At 57.5% G+C, this 14,027-nt stretch overlaps 1 protein-coding gene across 5 annotated transcripts in view; it reads left to right on the forward strand.

Moving 5' to 3' along the window:
• Positions 1-1,063: 1,063 nt before the first annotated feature.
• Positions 1,064-14,027, forward strand: part of PAK6 (p21 (RAC1) activated kinase 6) — a 36,419-nt gene continuing 23,455 nt past the window's right edge. The window contains exons 1-2 of one of the 5 annotated variants that reach the window (XM_032343264.1): positions 1,064-1,789; positions 2,578-2,660. The gene's annotated coding sequence lies outside the window, so the exon portion shown is untranslated. The other 4 variants (XM_032343266.1, XM_032343269.1, XM_032343268.1 and 1 more) reach the window with 4 other exon arrangements.

Here is a 14,027-nt window from a genome sequence, read left to right on the forward strand (position 1 = left end):
TGAAAGCATCCCCATTTTGTGGATGAGGAAATTGAGTCCAGCTGGTTAAATCACAGGCCAAAGGTCACTCAGCTGATGACCAACAGCTGGGATTTGAACTCAGGACTGTGGAAACTCAGAATCTGGTACCAGATACCAGATATTTAACCAGATACCACATTGCTTCACTCTGGGAGATTGATGAAAGTGTTCTCAAAAATAACGTGAGCGACTTAGTGCCACCTTGGATGTAAGGGCCTAGGGCTGGGAAGGATGGGCAAGGAGAACAGCAGTCTCCACCAGCCGTCAGCCACAGCGGGCCCTGGCAGCTGGGCCCCTGGCTCATGAGGGCTGGGGTCTGCAGTGGGGGAGCCAGACACGAGCTTTGGGAGAGCCTGCCCAGGTTGACAGTCAACACCACGGACAAGATGGTGTTTCAGCGAGTGTGGTGAGAAAGGAGCAGGGGGCCAAAACTGGGGGACTCGGGGGCCCCCCCGTTGGACCCTGGGAGGAGAAAAGGAGCTAGGGAAGGATACAGCAAGGCTCAGAAACCAGGAGTGCGTTTTGGAAGGCCAGGTTCCCCCTGGTGTATTCAGGGGAGCTGGCCTGCAGGCACTCAGAGGGGCTCAAGCTGCCGACCTGCACATCCCCCTGGCTCCAAACAGTCCGGCTGAGTGGCTGGCTTCTGGCCCCTGCCCACCCAGGAAGCTGCCGTTGCTGCCCAGCACCCACCGTGTGCCGTCCTCCCGGTGCCCTTCATGCCGACACCAGCTGAGACCCTGAAAGGGGCATTCAGCCCAGCTGTGGCCGGGATCCAGCCAGTTCTGTGGTGTGGGGGAGAGCATGGGGGTTGCAGAGGGGTGTGGGGGGGTGTCTGGCTTCTTCAGGCTGGGGGAGGCTTCCACTGAGCCTGGCAGGCAGCCCTTTCTTTCCCTCCCCCTCAGTAAAGGAAGGCAGGGAAAAACGTGTTTTTATAAATAGCTCCAGCCCCAGCTGATTTGTAAATTCAGTGGGTTTTTTGTGTCAATGACATCACCCTCCTCCCCATAGCAACCCCCGACGATATCAAAATTGCCAAGCAACGTTGGAGCAGCTCGGCGCCCCAAACGAGCAGGTCGTTGCCTGAGGATTTAATGGAGAAATCCCAAAGTGAGCCTGGGTGCGTGGGGGAGGAGGGGCACGCTGCGGCTGGAAAGGAGGCCGGAGCTCGCTCCCGCTCCCAGTACAGCCTGCCAGGCAGCCCCGGGCCAGCTGGCTCTCTCGGGCCAAGGCCACACTCCCTTTGACAGCCCTGCTGTCGACAGCAGCTGGGGGAGGGCACCGGCCTGGATGTGCCAGGAGCTGGGAGCAGCCATCCAGGTGACTAAGCCGGCCCACCGGCACTGAGTCACCTGCTGGCCTGGGATTTCTTCCTTCCCTTTTGCGTCTGATTGTTCTGGGAGCTGAAAACTCGGAGCTGCACCTGGGTCCCGCCCCTTCTAGTTCTCCTCTCTCTCCTTGGGGCTCCGAGGAAGATGGGACCTATCAGCAATCCGCTGCCACCCCGTAAGGATATGGAAGATGCAGTGGGGGGCCGAGGTTCCGGGAGAGAGATGCCAGCCGGCCAAGTGCAATAGCAGATATGGTGATCGGGCTGCCGTGTCCTCTGGAGGTGTCAGGAGAGAAGGGGAGACTGGTCTGTGCTAACTGGAGTCCTCCCGGGCTGGCTTTGAACTCACCTCCCACAGGACACCGCTGTACACGAGTGGCTTGTAGGTTCAGAGTGGCGTTTGAAGAGCAAGGCTGGATTGGCTTAGGCTGGCCTGGGCAGGTAGGTGGTTCTGTGCTGGGTGTGGCCCCATGTGTGTGTGGGAGTGTGCATGCCCCCCCACACCCTCAGCTGAGGACAGAGGGCTGGAGACAGTGGGCGGTGGGGGGGGGACTTGGCAGCACTTTGTCCTAACTGATGCTGGGCCCACCCAGGCCCTGATGTGGGTGCTGTGGAAAAGGACGACGAGGCCCCCAGCCTAAACGGGATGAAGCTCCAGCTCAGACAGGCCCAGGCCCTCTCTGAGCCCCCAAGACAGAGACCCGGGAGGATTTCCAAGTAGGGAATGGTCCAGAGGGGCAGCCCAAGGATGGAAGCCAACCTGCCAGGGGGCCAGACTGAGCCTTGGCCACCCCCTCTTCTGACAGCCTCCACCCAAGGAATTCCGTCATTCGCCCGTGTAGTGCCAGCCAGCACCTAAGTGTGTCCTCTGGCCAGCCCACAGGGACACATTCCCTGCACAGGGGCGGGCCGGGACATGGCTTCCCCGCACTCAGGACCCGGCTGGGGACACCGCTTGGCCCCTGGAGCCCCCCAGTCCCCACAGAGCATGCTCCAGTGTGTCAGGCAGAGGGGCGTGGGCCACCTCCCGCCGCATCCCCCCACCCCCAAGGCCGCCCCCGTGGAGCTGGCAGCCTCACGGGCACACCGGTGAGTAAGCCATCAGGGGGAGGAAGGCTGTGTGCCCGCAGAGGCAGGACGACACCAACCAGGAGCCTTCAGGAGAAGCGGCTCAGCGAGCAAAGCACCGAGGTTTCCTTCTTTTCCTTTTTCTTCTCTCCTGCCTGAAGGGAGTGCCTCTTCCTGGGCTAGAGACAAGCACCAGCCCGCAGTGAGGAGCTTGAGGCCCGGCAGCCCCCCAGCAGTGGCCACGGTAAGGTTCCTGCGGCCGCGGTGGGTTCGGGCTCCACAGGCAGGGCTGGGGGGACCCAAGTGTCCGGGCTGCTCAGCGCTGGGACAGGGCCAGAGGTTGCAGGTTTCTAGGACAAGGAGCCCCCACACCCCACCCAACCTGCTGCCGCCTTTCCTGGTTCATTTGGAAACAGCCCCTTTTAAGCTGGCATCTGGCTTCCCGGGTGGAGGAAGAAAGGCTTTTTTCTGCTATTCCTGCCTTTACCTCCCCCTCCTGCCCTGCAGAGCTGGTGTGGGGCCCCCCGGGATGCCCCTCAGGGAGGCCCTTCTCACCCCACCACCTCTGGGATACTCCGCTCAACTAGTCATCCCACAAATATTTATGGAGCTTTGCTGGGACCCAGCTCCCAGTCACGCCCTGATGCAGAGTTTGACCTGGCAGAGGTTCCGACTCTGAAACTTGGCATCAGGTCAGGTTCAAGGGGGGCTGCCTGGCTGAGCACCAGCCCTTCTCACAGGCCTCAGGCTCCCCAGCTCGGCTGCAGGGTTAATGACCTGGTTGGCTCCACGGGGTCAAACCCACTGAATTTGGATTTGGGGCCAAATTTGCTGGGGCCTCACCGAGAAGCCAGACAAATCCAGGGTACACAGTTTGTTCTTTCCCTGGTGTCCCACAGCAAGGTTGGAGTGTCCTGCTTGAGGGTCTTTCCCTAAGCTGGTTCTGGTGGGAACAGGGCTCCAGGATGGACTCAGCTCCACAGAAGCTCATCGAGTTAGGAATAAGGCCTTCGGGCCAAGCAAGGGGTCTCCTCTGCAGCTTAGGAGTGGCAAACCTAGGAACCCTACGGACAGGCGTGCCTAGCCCAGAGGGTTTTGGCACCAGGAGCAAGGCTTCTGGAAACACCCAACTGGGGTGAAGCGCTTTGCATTGCACACCCGAGAATGGGCGCAAGGTGGGAGTGTGGGGACTGCACAGACCTTCTAGTCACCCAAAGACAGACTGATTGCCTGTGAGATGAGCTCTCTGGGATGTACCAGGCACAGGGAAGGTGCAGACAGGTCTGAGGGCTCTAGACACAGCAAAGCCCACTCAGCACAATTCCCAAGGATGACCAGGAATGCCCTCGGTCCTGGAGGAGCACATGGGACTGTGGTCCAGATAGAATCCTAAGTGTCTCCCGTGCAAATGATCCCTACACCTGGCTGCAGTATGAGGAAAATGACCCAGCTGTGGGGGTATTTGCCTCCTTGCAAAAGATGATGCCAAGCCTCGGGCACATATGCAGAGCTGAGCAGCCGCTGGTCACCAGCTAGGGGAAGAGTGACAGAGACTACAGACGGCAGACACAGAGCAGACCAGCTGCCTGGGCGAGGAGAAAGCAGAAGATAGAGGCCAGGGCACGGGGGACAGGAGGGGCAGGAGGGACAGGAGGAGAAAAGGTTGCCTGGGTTTTTAAGAGGGCACAGGGAGGGCTCTGGATGGCTGGCTTTCTTACACCTGCCCACCTCTGTGGGAGGCAGCCTGCGCAGGAAAGAGGTAGAGACACTGAGAGACTGTGCCCCTTACCCAAACAGTCCCCCAGATGCTGCTTCTGGATTTTTTTTTTTTTTGAGATTTTATTTATTTGAGAGAGAGTGAGAGAGAGAGAGCACGAGGAGGGGGAAGGACAGAGGGAGAGGGAGACCCAGAAGCAGACTCCCACTGAGCAGGAGGCAGACGATTAACGGAAGGCAGACGGTTAACCAACTGAGCCACCCAGGCGCCCCCAGAGATGCTTCTAACACACAGCGTCCTGGGTGCACTGTCCGGTGGCCTGAGCAGGGCCCTTCCCACAGGAGACCCTCCACACCGCCAGAGGGAAGGCCCAGGATTCAGGACTGCCTTAGGCAGTAGGAAGGTTGCGGGCAAACCTTATAAACAGGCATAGCCTACAGGTTAGAATGGAGCATGGAAGGAGGAGCTGCTTTGGAGGCAGAAAGAACTCCACTTCCTGAAGCCAAGTTGGCCCTGTTGCCCCGGGAGAGCACTGACTGGAAGCAGCTGTCCCCTTCTGAGCTCTGCTTGAGGGCCCCCTCAGGGCTAAGGTGAGACAGCAGGAGATGTGAGATAAAGGGGAACTCGACTAGTCTGTTCTTGGCAAGACGTAGGGTCAAGGCAGCACGTGGAGATGGCAGCTGGCACCTGGTCCTGGCTCCCTGGCTTGCAGGGAGGGAATAGGGCTTGCCTGACTCCTAAGTACAACGCCCAGGTGGGCGGGGACAGGCGGTGGGGGAAAGTGCTGATACATGAAGGACCCAGCCCTTCCCCCTGGGGAGCTAACAGCTCTGAACAGAGGAGTGGAAAGGGAAGCTGAACCTGGAGCCGAGCCCACCAGAAACCGGCTGAGCTACCAAGCGTGGATCAGCCAGCCACGGGGTGGTGGCGTTCTCCATCCCACCCTGAGCCCCAGACTCCTGGCTGAAGCTGTCCTCCGTGACCCATCCAGTCTAGCAAATGCATAAATGTAGACCACCACTGGGAGATGGCTCTTAACACAGAACTTAAAAAAGATGGACAAAACCAGATTCGTTGGGAATGCAAGGCAAAGAAAGAAGTGGTGTGAACAGCAGTGGGCAGAGGATGCAGGCTCAGGGAGACAGGCAAATGCAAGAAGAGGGAGAAGGCGGGGAAGCCACGCAGCACCGGCTCCAGCTTTTCCTGGAGAGCAGATCGCCTGCCGCGGAGTTTCTCTAAGGAATGACTTGAGTCTGTTCAGAGTTGCCTTCTCCGGCGGGGGTCTAGTTTCAGGTCTTAAGGACTTAGAACAGGCCAGAGACAAGGAAGGAATCAAGAGGCTGGAATTTTATCACAGGGTGGCCCTGATTCATTGAGGAACTATATACTCATGAGCCCCACCTGAAGCACAAACCTGGAGGGGCTGCATGCGGGATGCCAGACCGAAGACCACAGGGGGGCTTCTCAATCACCCCGGCAGGTGACTTCAAAATGCCCAGGAACCATAAGGTTCCGACTCAAGAGACTTTATGCTTTTTTTTGCCAAAGTTATCTGTTCTTTGGATTTGGGAAGGGAATCCCAGATTCTCTTCACCTGAAAGAACAAGAACAAAGTACGAACCAGAACACGACATACTTTTGTATGCAGGGGGAGCAATTAGCATGCAAAAAAATGGGTTCTGGTTCCCCCGTAACTGCATGGGGCCACATCAGCCCCAGCAAAGGGATACCCATGCTGGCCGGCATTTTCTATAAAACCTCATTGTAACACATCAGCCAGTGCAGAGAACCAGGTCTTCATAGAAGGAAGACAATGACATTTTTTTGCACACCTGTGGGTTGTTTGTTTGTTTAAGATTTTATTTATTTGAAAGAGAGAGAGTGCGCAGAGGGAGAGTGAGAGGGCGAGCAGACTCCCCACTGCGAGAGGAAGAAGCAGACTCCCCGCTGAGCGGGGAGCCCGATGCCGGGACTCGATCCCAGGACTCTGGGATCATGACTTGAGTGAAAAGCAGGCGCTTAACCAACTGAGCCACCCAGGCATCCCCACCTGTGGGTTTTCTGTGGCAACCTTCCCTCCTTGAAATGCTGCCTCAGTCAGCAAATGCTGGCGTCTTTCTGCTTGGCTCTGATTTGCCCAAGTCTCAGAGCACTCCAGCCCCCGGGGGCTGCTGGCTGAGCAGGTGGAGGCAGATCTGGGTTCTCGTGCACAGTCAGGCTGATTAGGACGTGGAGAGAGGGACCTCCAGGTGCTCAGGGAAGCAGGTCCGGAAACCTCAGGTCAGCTAGTGAGTTGTTCTGGTCTTCCATCCCAGCACCCAGGACCAGTCCAGCCAGCTCCACCCCTCGCCCCCGGGGGGCAAATAGCAACCATCCCAGCACCCAGGACCAGTCCAGCCCACTCCACCCCTCGCCCCCGGGGGGCAAATAGCAACCACCCAGTCACCTTTACTCAAGGTAAGTTAAGTTGCTGCCTGCTGCCTGCCGGCCTGCCTCCCTCCTGATGGCTGTAGGAGCAGCTGCACTGTTAAAACTGGGAGGACTGGTTCTCTGCTTCAGCTTCCTGGCCTGGAGCCTCCAGCCTCCATTTTCTTTCTTTTAGCTTCAAATGAGGAATTGCACAGGAAGGCACAGAGGGGAGTGGGAGCAGGGGACCATTTATTCCATGGCCTCACGGGCAGCCAGAGCCCAGTCTGGGGTCAGGGAGGTGGGTGCAAAGGAGGAAAGGACTGCCCTCGAAAGTAGCTCACTGCCTTGGAGGGTCATAGCACCTTCAAGCCAAAAGGATTCCCTAAGCATGTTTAATCAAGCCCCTTAATTTTATAAAGGGAAGCAGAGGCCCAGAGAAGGAAATTGGGTCCAGAGATCACACAGCTAGCTGGAGGCAGAGCCTTGGTTTCAGGTCTTGGGGGTCCCCACCTCCCAGTCCTATACCCCCTTACTACCCAGGCTGCCTTTCTGTCAGCAGCGGCATCCAAGGTGCCCCCCAAAGCAGGGGCAGGAAAAAAGCTGCAGTGTAACCTGATGGCTTGAGGAGACAGCGCGGCCCAATACACTTAGAGGCCAGACAGGTCCTGATGCTTGTCTGTGCCTCCTGCCCCAGTAGGGGCCCAGCCCTGCCACACCTGCCCCCTGCTGCCCTCCCCCTGGCACCTTGTTAGCGTGCAGCCCCAGCTCAGCCCAAGTTCATTCCTCAGTGGCCCCCAAGGAGAGGCTTTGAGGCTTTGTCCCACCCCAACCCACCCCAGCCCCCTTCCCAGATTCTCTCTGATAAACGGACCCAGCTCATTCGTAAATGGATTGATTTATGTTCTCCTTGTCTCACAAAGCATTTTACCTTTTAGCCGTAAGGCTGGCGGTGTCTTAAGCCAAAGAAGAAAGCAATGATGAAGGTATCTAGGAATGAAAGAGATTCTGGGGCAGAATTCAGATGCGGCCCACAGGAGACCCTTTATTTCCGGTGGTCTTTTCACCAGTATATACTGTGACCCCAGGCAGGAAATTAAATGTCCAAGGGCCATCACCAGAGGTTAAATCCCAGAAGCAGGAGGCCTGTCGTCTGTCATCGGTCACCCTGTCACCAAGCCCAAGCTGGACTAGAAAACTTTTATTTTCTGTTATGGTGGGTCTTGCTGGAAGACAGTATGTCTGGGATCCAGATCCATGGGGTCCCATACCCTGGGGAGGGATGAAGCCAGGCCCAGAGGCAAGAAGGCAAGGCCAGGAGTTAGCCTGCATGCAGAGCTCCCGTGGAGGAGAGGAGAGTCAGACAGGAGGAGCTGGCCTCACACAGTTCCTCATCCTGATGAAGACCATCATCCCAGCCACTAGTGAGGACAGCAGTGCACACCAGGACCCCTCTCATGTCCATGTTCATATCAAGTTCCCTTAGGCACCATCCCTGGGGTAGTCAAAGCATGAGCCAGAGAATAAGGCAGGAAAGCCCCCACAAAGGGATGGCAGTAGCTTCCTGGGCCCTCCAGGCCCCTCTAAACATGAGCCCACCCATGAGTTAGACAGGTCATGCCTTCTAACACTGACCCAGGGCTGATGCAGAAGTCAGAATTCTGGGAGCACTACAGCCCAGAATGTGTGAACTTGGCACATTCAGAGCTAAGGTGTTGACCCCCAGAGGGTTGCAGATGGGGCTTAGGCAACCAACAGCATGTGTTCTTAGATTCTTCCCTTCCCTGGGGCTCTGGCCTTACCCTCACCTGGTCAAACACAGCCTTCTGCTCTCCCCCAACTCACCTGTCCTCAGGCCCTGGGACCCAGGGCCTGGGTGCCAGACATGGGCCTGACCCAACCTTAGACCAGGGACAACTGCGAGAGGCTCAGAAGAGAGAGGGAAGGACAATGAAGGGTTTCCATCCAAGCAGCTTCCAGCTGTTAGTTCTGCCAGCAAAGATGCCAGCCAGAGAGTGAAACTACCGGCAACAGACATCTGGATGGAGCTTTGGAGCCCATTAAGAGCCAGGGCACAAAGCAATCACAGTGAGAAGATATTAAATGTATTCATCATGTTTCTAAAACGAGTGCCCTTGGCAGGTAGGTGGCCCTTTCTGTTTCCAGCACCCCACCCCGGGTAGCCCCTACCCCCATGAAGCTGGGAAGGGTGTGTCACAGCCGCTGGCTCTGTCCCTGCTTCAGCCCTGTGAGGTGGGTGGACAGTGGCCCCCACATTTTAGAGCTCATCCACATCCCTGGGCCGCTTAGGGCTATCAGGCCAGCTCAGCCCCCAGGGGCAGTTTGCATCTGGGGAGGACAGGCCTCTGTGGTCCCAGGGGCACAGGAAATCTAGTACTGATGCAGAACTTGAGGAAAAGGCAGATGAGATGCTTGGAGGCTTCTGGGTATGGCTCACCTCCGCTGAGGTTCAGCACAGCATAAGGACACATCTGTCCAGCCGCTGGGCAGGTGAGTCGCAGAAGCTTTTCCCAAACACCTAACTGGGTCCAGGTGGGGCTGCCACCCGGGGCTAGTGTTCTCTCTCTGGGATCCGTGGTGGATAGACCATGAGTTGACATAGCCGTGAGTTTCCCCTGGAAGAACCCAGGGCTTCTGCCCCTGAAGCCCCCACACTGGGCTCTTACTGCTTCCCTGTAGCAGCTGTGTGTGCACACAGCCTAGAGGAGGGAAGTTTCTGCCTGGGTCGCTTTAGCAGCTGTGAGGGCCGGAGGTCAAGAATCTCTCACCCTGTCTGGGAGTGCAGGTCCTCGGGACTCTGGTACCCCAAGGCTCTAGCCTCGCCATTCTATCTCCTTCCCAAGAGAGAAGGACACCATCTCCCCTGTTATGCACATCAAGAAACTGAAACTGAGATATGCTGGAAGCCTAGAGAGGCACAGGGCTCCAATCCTGCAATATCCCTGGGTCTCTCCAGCCACACTGCCCACCTCTCTCCCACCTAAGGGCCCCAAGGGCTTGGCAGTGTCGGCTCCCTCCGTTCATACTCCCAGACCCTCAGAGGTCGGCACATGCCTCTCGGCCCCATCAGCAGAAACAGACCAGCGATCCCATCAGGTGAGAGGCACTGGCCCAGGCTGCCCCACGAGCAGGAAGGGACAGGTATCGGGCACCCCAGAGGAGAGGGAGAGGAAGGGGTCTTTTCCCAAGTATGCCTCTCTCTTGGGGCTGAGGGCTACAGGCTGAGTGAGTGGCTACCCCTCCTGGGACCCAGACTCCAGGAGCTCCTCCAGCCGGGTAGCAAGTGGGTGCACCAGTGCCCACTGGCCCAGCGGTATGCATGCGGGCCTGAGAGCGCCCAGCCTGGTCTAGGTCTGTGAAGGCCAGATGGCTTGCTGCAGGGACTTCATGACTGGCAAAATCTTGCGCCTGGCTCCTAGCAGGGAGCTCAGGGACAGGGTGGAAGAAACGGAGGCCTCCCTGCCCCACATACCCACTTGTCATGCAGGGGCCCTCATGCCCTTGTCAGAAATGGGGGAGCAATATTCCCCAGAAACAGTCTATGTCACGTGACCCACCCTTCCTGGGTGGTGGTCAGAGTTGACACAAGGAGGCCAACGTTCTCCCCCACCCTTGCCAACTGTTTCCTGACCTGACCCCACATGGTCAAGTCATATCCGACATGGTCAAGTCATATCCTACAGTCCTTGGAACCAGGGACCTCTGAAGAGCCCGGATCAGAGCACAAGCTGAGGGCAGATACAGCGGGGCTGAAATTCTGGCTCCGCTTTTCAGTGACTACAAGGCCTTGAACTAGTTCCTTACCCACTCAGAGCCTGTTTCCTCACCTGCAAAGTGAGAATATAATAGTATAGGGTTTCTGTGCCAGGGCTGTTGTGAAGACTTGAGGGAGACATGCGTAAATACTCACTGGCAGGCATTACTAGTTCAGTTACTAGAGGAGGGCAGAGTCACCTGGAGGAAGGAGCCCTGGAAGGCGTAAGTGAGCCTGTCAGCAGTTCTTGATCCCCAGGAAGATTCTCAAGGCATGGAGCAGAAGGGTACAGGGAAAGGATAATGTGTTTTTGTTTCTAAACCACAGCAGATGTGTATCTTTCCTCTTTGGCCCTAATCTGGGCTCTCAGCCCTGGCTGGAGGTGCTTGGATGTTCCAACAGGCCCCAACAGCCAAAGGCTGAGAGAGAGCTAGCTGGGCGTACCGTACCCGCCCTGTTCCTCTGCCTTCTCAGACGGTACTGCTGGCCAGTGCTCCAGAGCTGGAGAGGCTCCAGCGGTGTCCCCCACGGCGAAATGTCAGTTGTCAGGGTTCCTGCACAGAGCTTCTGTCCCCTCTGCAGAATGGCAGTGCATGGACAAGTAGGAGGCCTCTTCAAATAAGGCTGTACCTGGTCCCTGTCCTCATGCTCAGCACTGCCACCTGGGAACAGGGCCAGAGGGAGGCATAGGGCTGCTGGAGGAGACGCTGTCCCCCAGACTGTTCCTGCCACTGCCTGGGCAAGGCTGAGTTGGTGCGTAGGTCAGAAGAGGATGGGGTGCGGGGGTTGGGGGAGGGAATTCACATGCCACACTTAATCACTGAGAACCCAATCTTCACATGCCAGTTGTCCCATTGTCATCCAACACAGGGCAGCAGACCCACCTGTAGATGGAATTAGACACGCAGAGACTTGGGGTTGGGATCAGCCCAAGAGGTCCCCTAGTCTTGCCTAGTATCCAGTATGAAAACCTTTTCTCTAGAGTATCTGACTGATAATTATCTGGGTTCTTGAACACCTCCAGTGATAGGGGATTCATTACCTCCCAGGCCAGTTGTATTTGAGAATCTCTGCCTCTCTTGAGGCCCCAAACCTACCTCTGCTCCCAAAGGACCCCACGGTTTCCTAGAGTCACTCCTACAGGGTGAGGATGAGACTTGTCTAGTAGTCTTTCTGGGACACCCAAGCCTAGATTCAAATCAAATTAAATACCAGTTCAATTCTGATAATATTCTAATGATCAGACACACTTTTTCGTAGTTCAACAGGTCAAGAGTACTGCTTGGAGAGCCGGTGTTGGTATATAAGTTGTTTGTATTTTTTTAAGTTATTTGTATTAAAAGAAAATAATTCATGTGTGCATTTGTGAGTCAGTAAAAAATAATTTAGGGTGTTCAATCTAGGCTCAACAACGTCATGCTGTTTTGTTCCCGGTTCATCTAAAATCCTCAGCAACCAGTTTCCCAAGCCCTCACACCCAGCACAACCTGCTCCTGGTAGCCAGCACTGAGCCAGCATTCCTACACGGCTAGGTACCTGCTCTGTGGGGAAAGTCACCCTTGTACCTGCTGCCCCCTCCCCACATGGTCCCCTGAGCCTAGGGTCAGCAGGCAGCTTCCTGAGGGGCCACAGGAGGTCAGGGGTTGGCTCACAGGATCGGGTCCTGTCAGAGGAAAGTGAAGGAATCCTCTTGGGAAAGATGTAAATAGGAGAAAGGGAGGCAGAGGGCAAGGAAAGGAGCAGAGACTAAATGTAAGTATGAGTGTCTGGAGGCAGGCAGGGGACCTGCGCTGAGCTGCCCAGCTTCCACACCACTAACCTAGGGCTCACCAGGGACAGCATCTCCACCACCATACTTTCCCCGGGGTGGGGGGCTGTGGTGTAGCCACACAGGGTACAGGAGTTCTGGGCTGGCGACTTCCCCCTAGCCTTCTTAGCTGGGTTTGGCAGGAGCCTAGAGCAGATCATTCATAAGCAATAGTGCCCATATGCAAATGCTTTATCTAGAAATTGCATTGATCTAAAGAATCAGTGAATAAAGACAAGACTTGGCAATGGTGAACTCAATAATGAAAGTCTGAGGCCACCAACAAGGGTGAAAATCTCAGCACTGTCCTCAGTCCCCACTGTGACATTGGTAGTCAACCAGCCACTGCCTGGGGGCAGCCACTCAAGGGCTAGATATACTGGAATTTCCATGCCAGAATCCCCTCAGTACCAAGTGGGATACAGCCCTCCCCGGGGGTCCAAGTCTAGGACAGCAAGGGTCTGCTCACTTGTTTAGGAAAAGGACAGCCAGGTGGCCCTTCCTGTCCCCCACAGCATCTCTACCCTCTAATTCAAAAGAAGCAGGGTAAAATGCAGCCAGGAGTGACCCACTGAATGACCTTCCTGCTCCCAGGTCAGGTCATTCCAGGGGACAAACAGGGGATGCCAGCTCTGTCACCAGGCCCATTCCCTGAGACTGCAGGGCACGCAGAGGCTTTCTTTTTTCCAGAGGTCCCCTTGGTGGGGAGGTGGGAGGGTGGGAATTCTGGGGCAGAGGATAGCAGATCATAGCCAGGTCTGACAAGGCAATCCGAACCTCTGTAAATCCTGGCTTTCCTGCCCGCGCATGGGAACTCCTCAAAACTGTCTCAGGGCCAGGTCCAGACAGACCAAGACGTCAGGTTTAAGGCCTCGGGCTGAGACTCCCCAGCGTATGTAGGTGGGTGCCCTCGCCCCGCTGCACCTCTGGAATCCAGGAGGAGTCGGGCTGCGGCCTCCAGATGTGCATCTGCAATGCAAATTAATGAGTTAATTACAGCGGGAGGAGCTCAGCAGATAATCCAGGTCAGGCCCCTGCGCGGCCATTCAAGGGCCACGGGGCCACCAGCAGGTCGCAGCTGGCCCGACCCGGATCAGGGTCCCATGGCAAAGGGCCGGTCAGAACTGGAGCCGAGGGATTAGAGGAAAAGGGTCGAGCAAGAGGGTGGGGGTGGGGAGCGCCCCTCCGACAAGGAGGCTCCTGGCCGCGGCCCCTGCACCCGTCGGCGACTTTTCCCGGGCTTTGTGTGCGCCCTGTCCTACCTGAGGCCACACCCTGAAATCAAACTCGTGGCCAGGTGAAGCCGGCGCTGCACAAACAAGTCAGCACGGCCTCTCTCCGCCGTTGCCGGCGCCGAGGTCCCTCCCGCGGAGGGCGGGCCCGGCTCCCGCCGCCTCCCCGAGCTCTCCAGGGACTTCCCGCTGGGCAGGTGGGTGCTCCCGCCACCCCGGGAGACCGACGACCCCCTCTCCCCGGGCGGGGCCCGGGACGCGGCGACAGCTCTCCCGCCCGCGAGGGCCCCTTTCCCTGGGTTTTCATTCCCCAAAGTTCAGGGCTGGCCGGCGCCCGGTGCACCCAGGAGCTGCCGTGGGGAGGGCGCGGGGCGGAGGGGCCCTGAGCGCTGGGACCGGGACCGACCTCCGCGTGTGCGCGGGCGCTTCAGGCCCGGCTGCCGGGACTGCCGGGGCGCGGGGCTGGGGGATTCGCTTCCCAGAGGGCGCCCCACTGGAGCCTGCGAGGTGGGGCTGGTGGCCGCGCTAAGTCCGAGCGCGGTGAAGACAGGGGCCCCAAAGCCCTGCTGCGCCCACGGCCCCTCCTCCCCGTGCGCGGCGCGGGCAGCCCGCCACCTCCCCTCGTACCTGAGATGGTGGCTCTGTCGGGAGGCAGGCCTGGGGCGGTTCCGAAT

This window comes from Mustela erminea, chromosome 5 (genome assembly GCF_009829155.1).
Source record: "Mustela erminea isolate mMusErm1 chromosome 5, mMusErm1.Pri, whole genome shotgun sequence".
Lineage (NCBI taxonomy): Eukaryota > Metazoa > Chordata > Mammalia > Carnivora > Mustelidae > Mustela > Mustela erminea.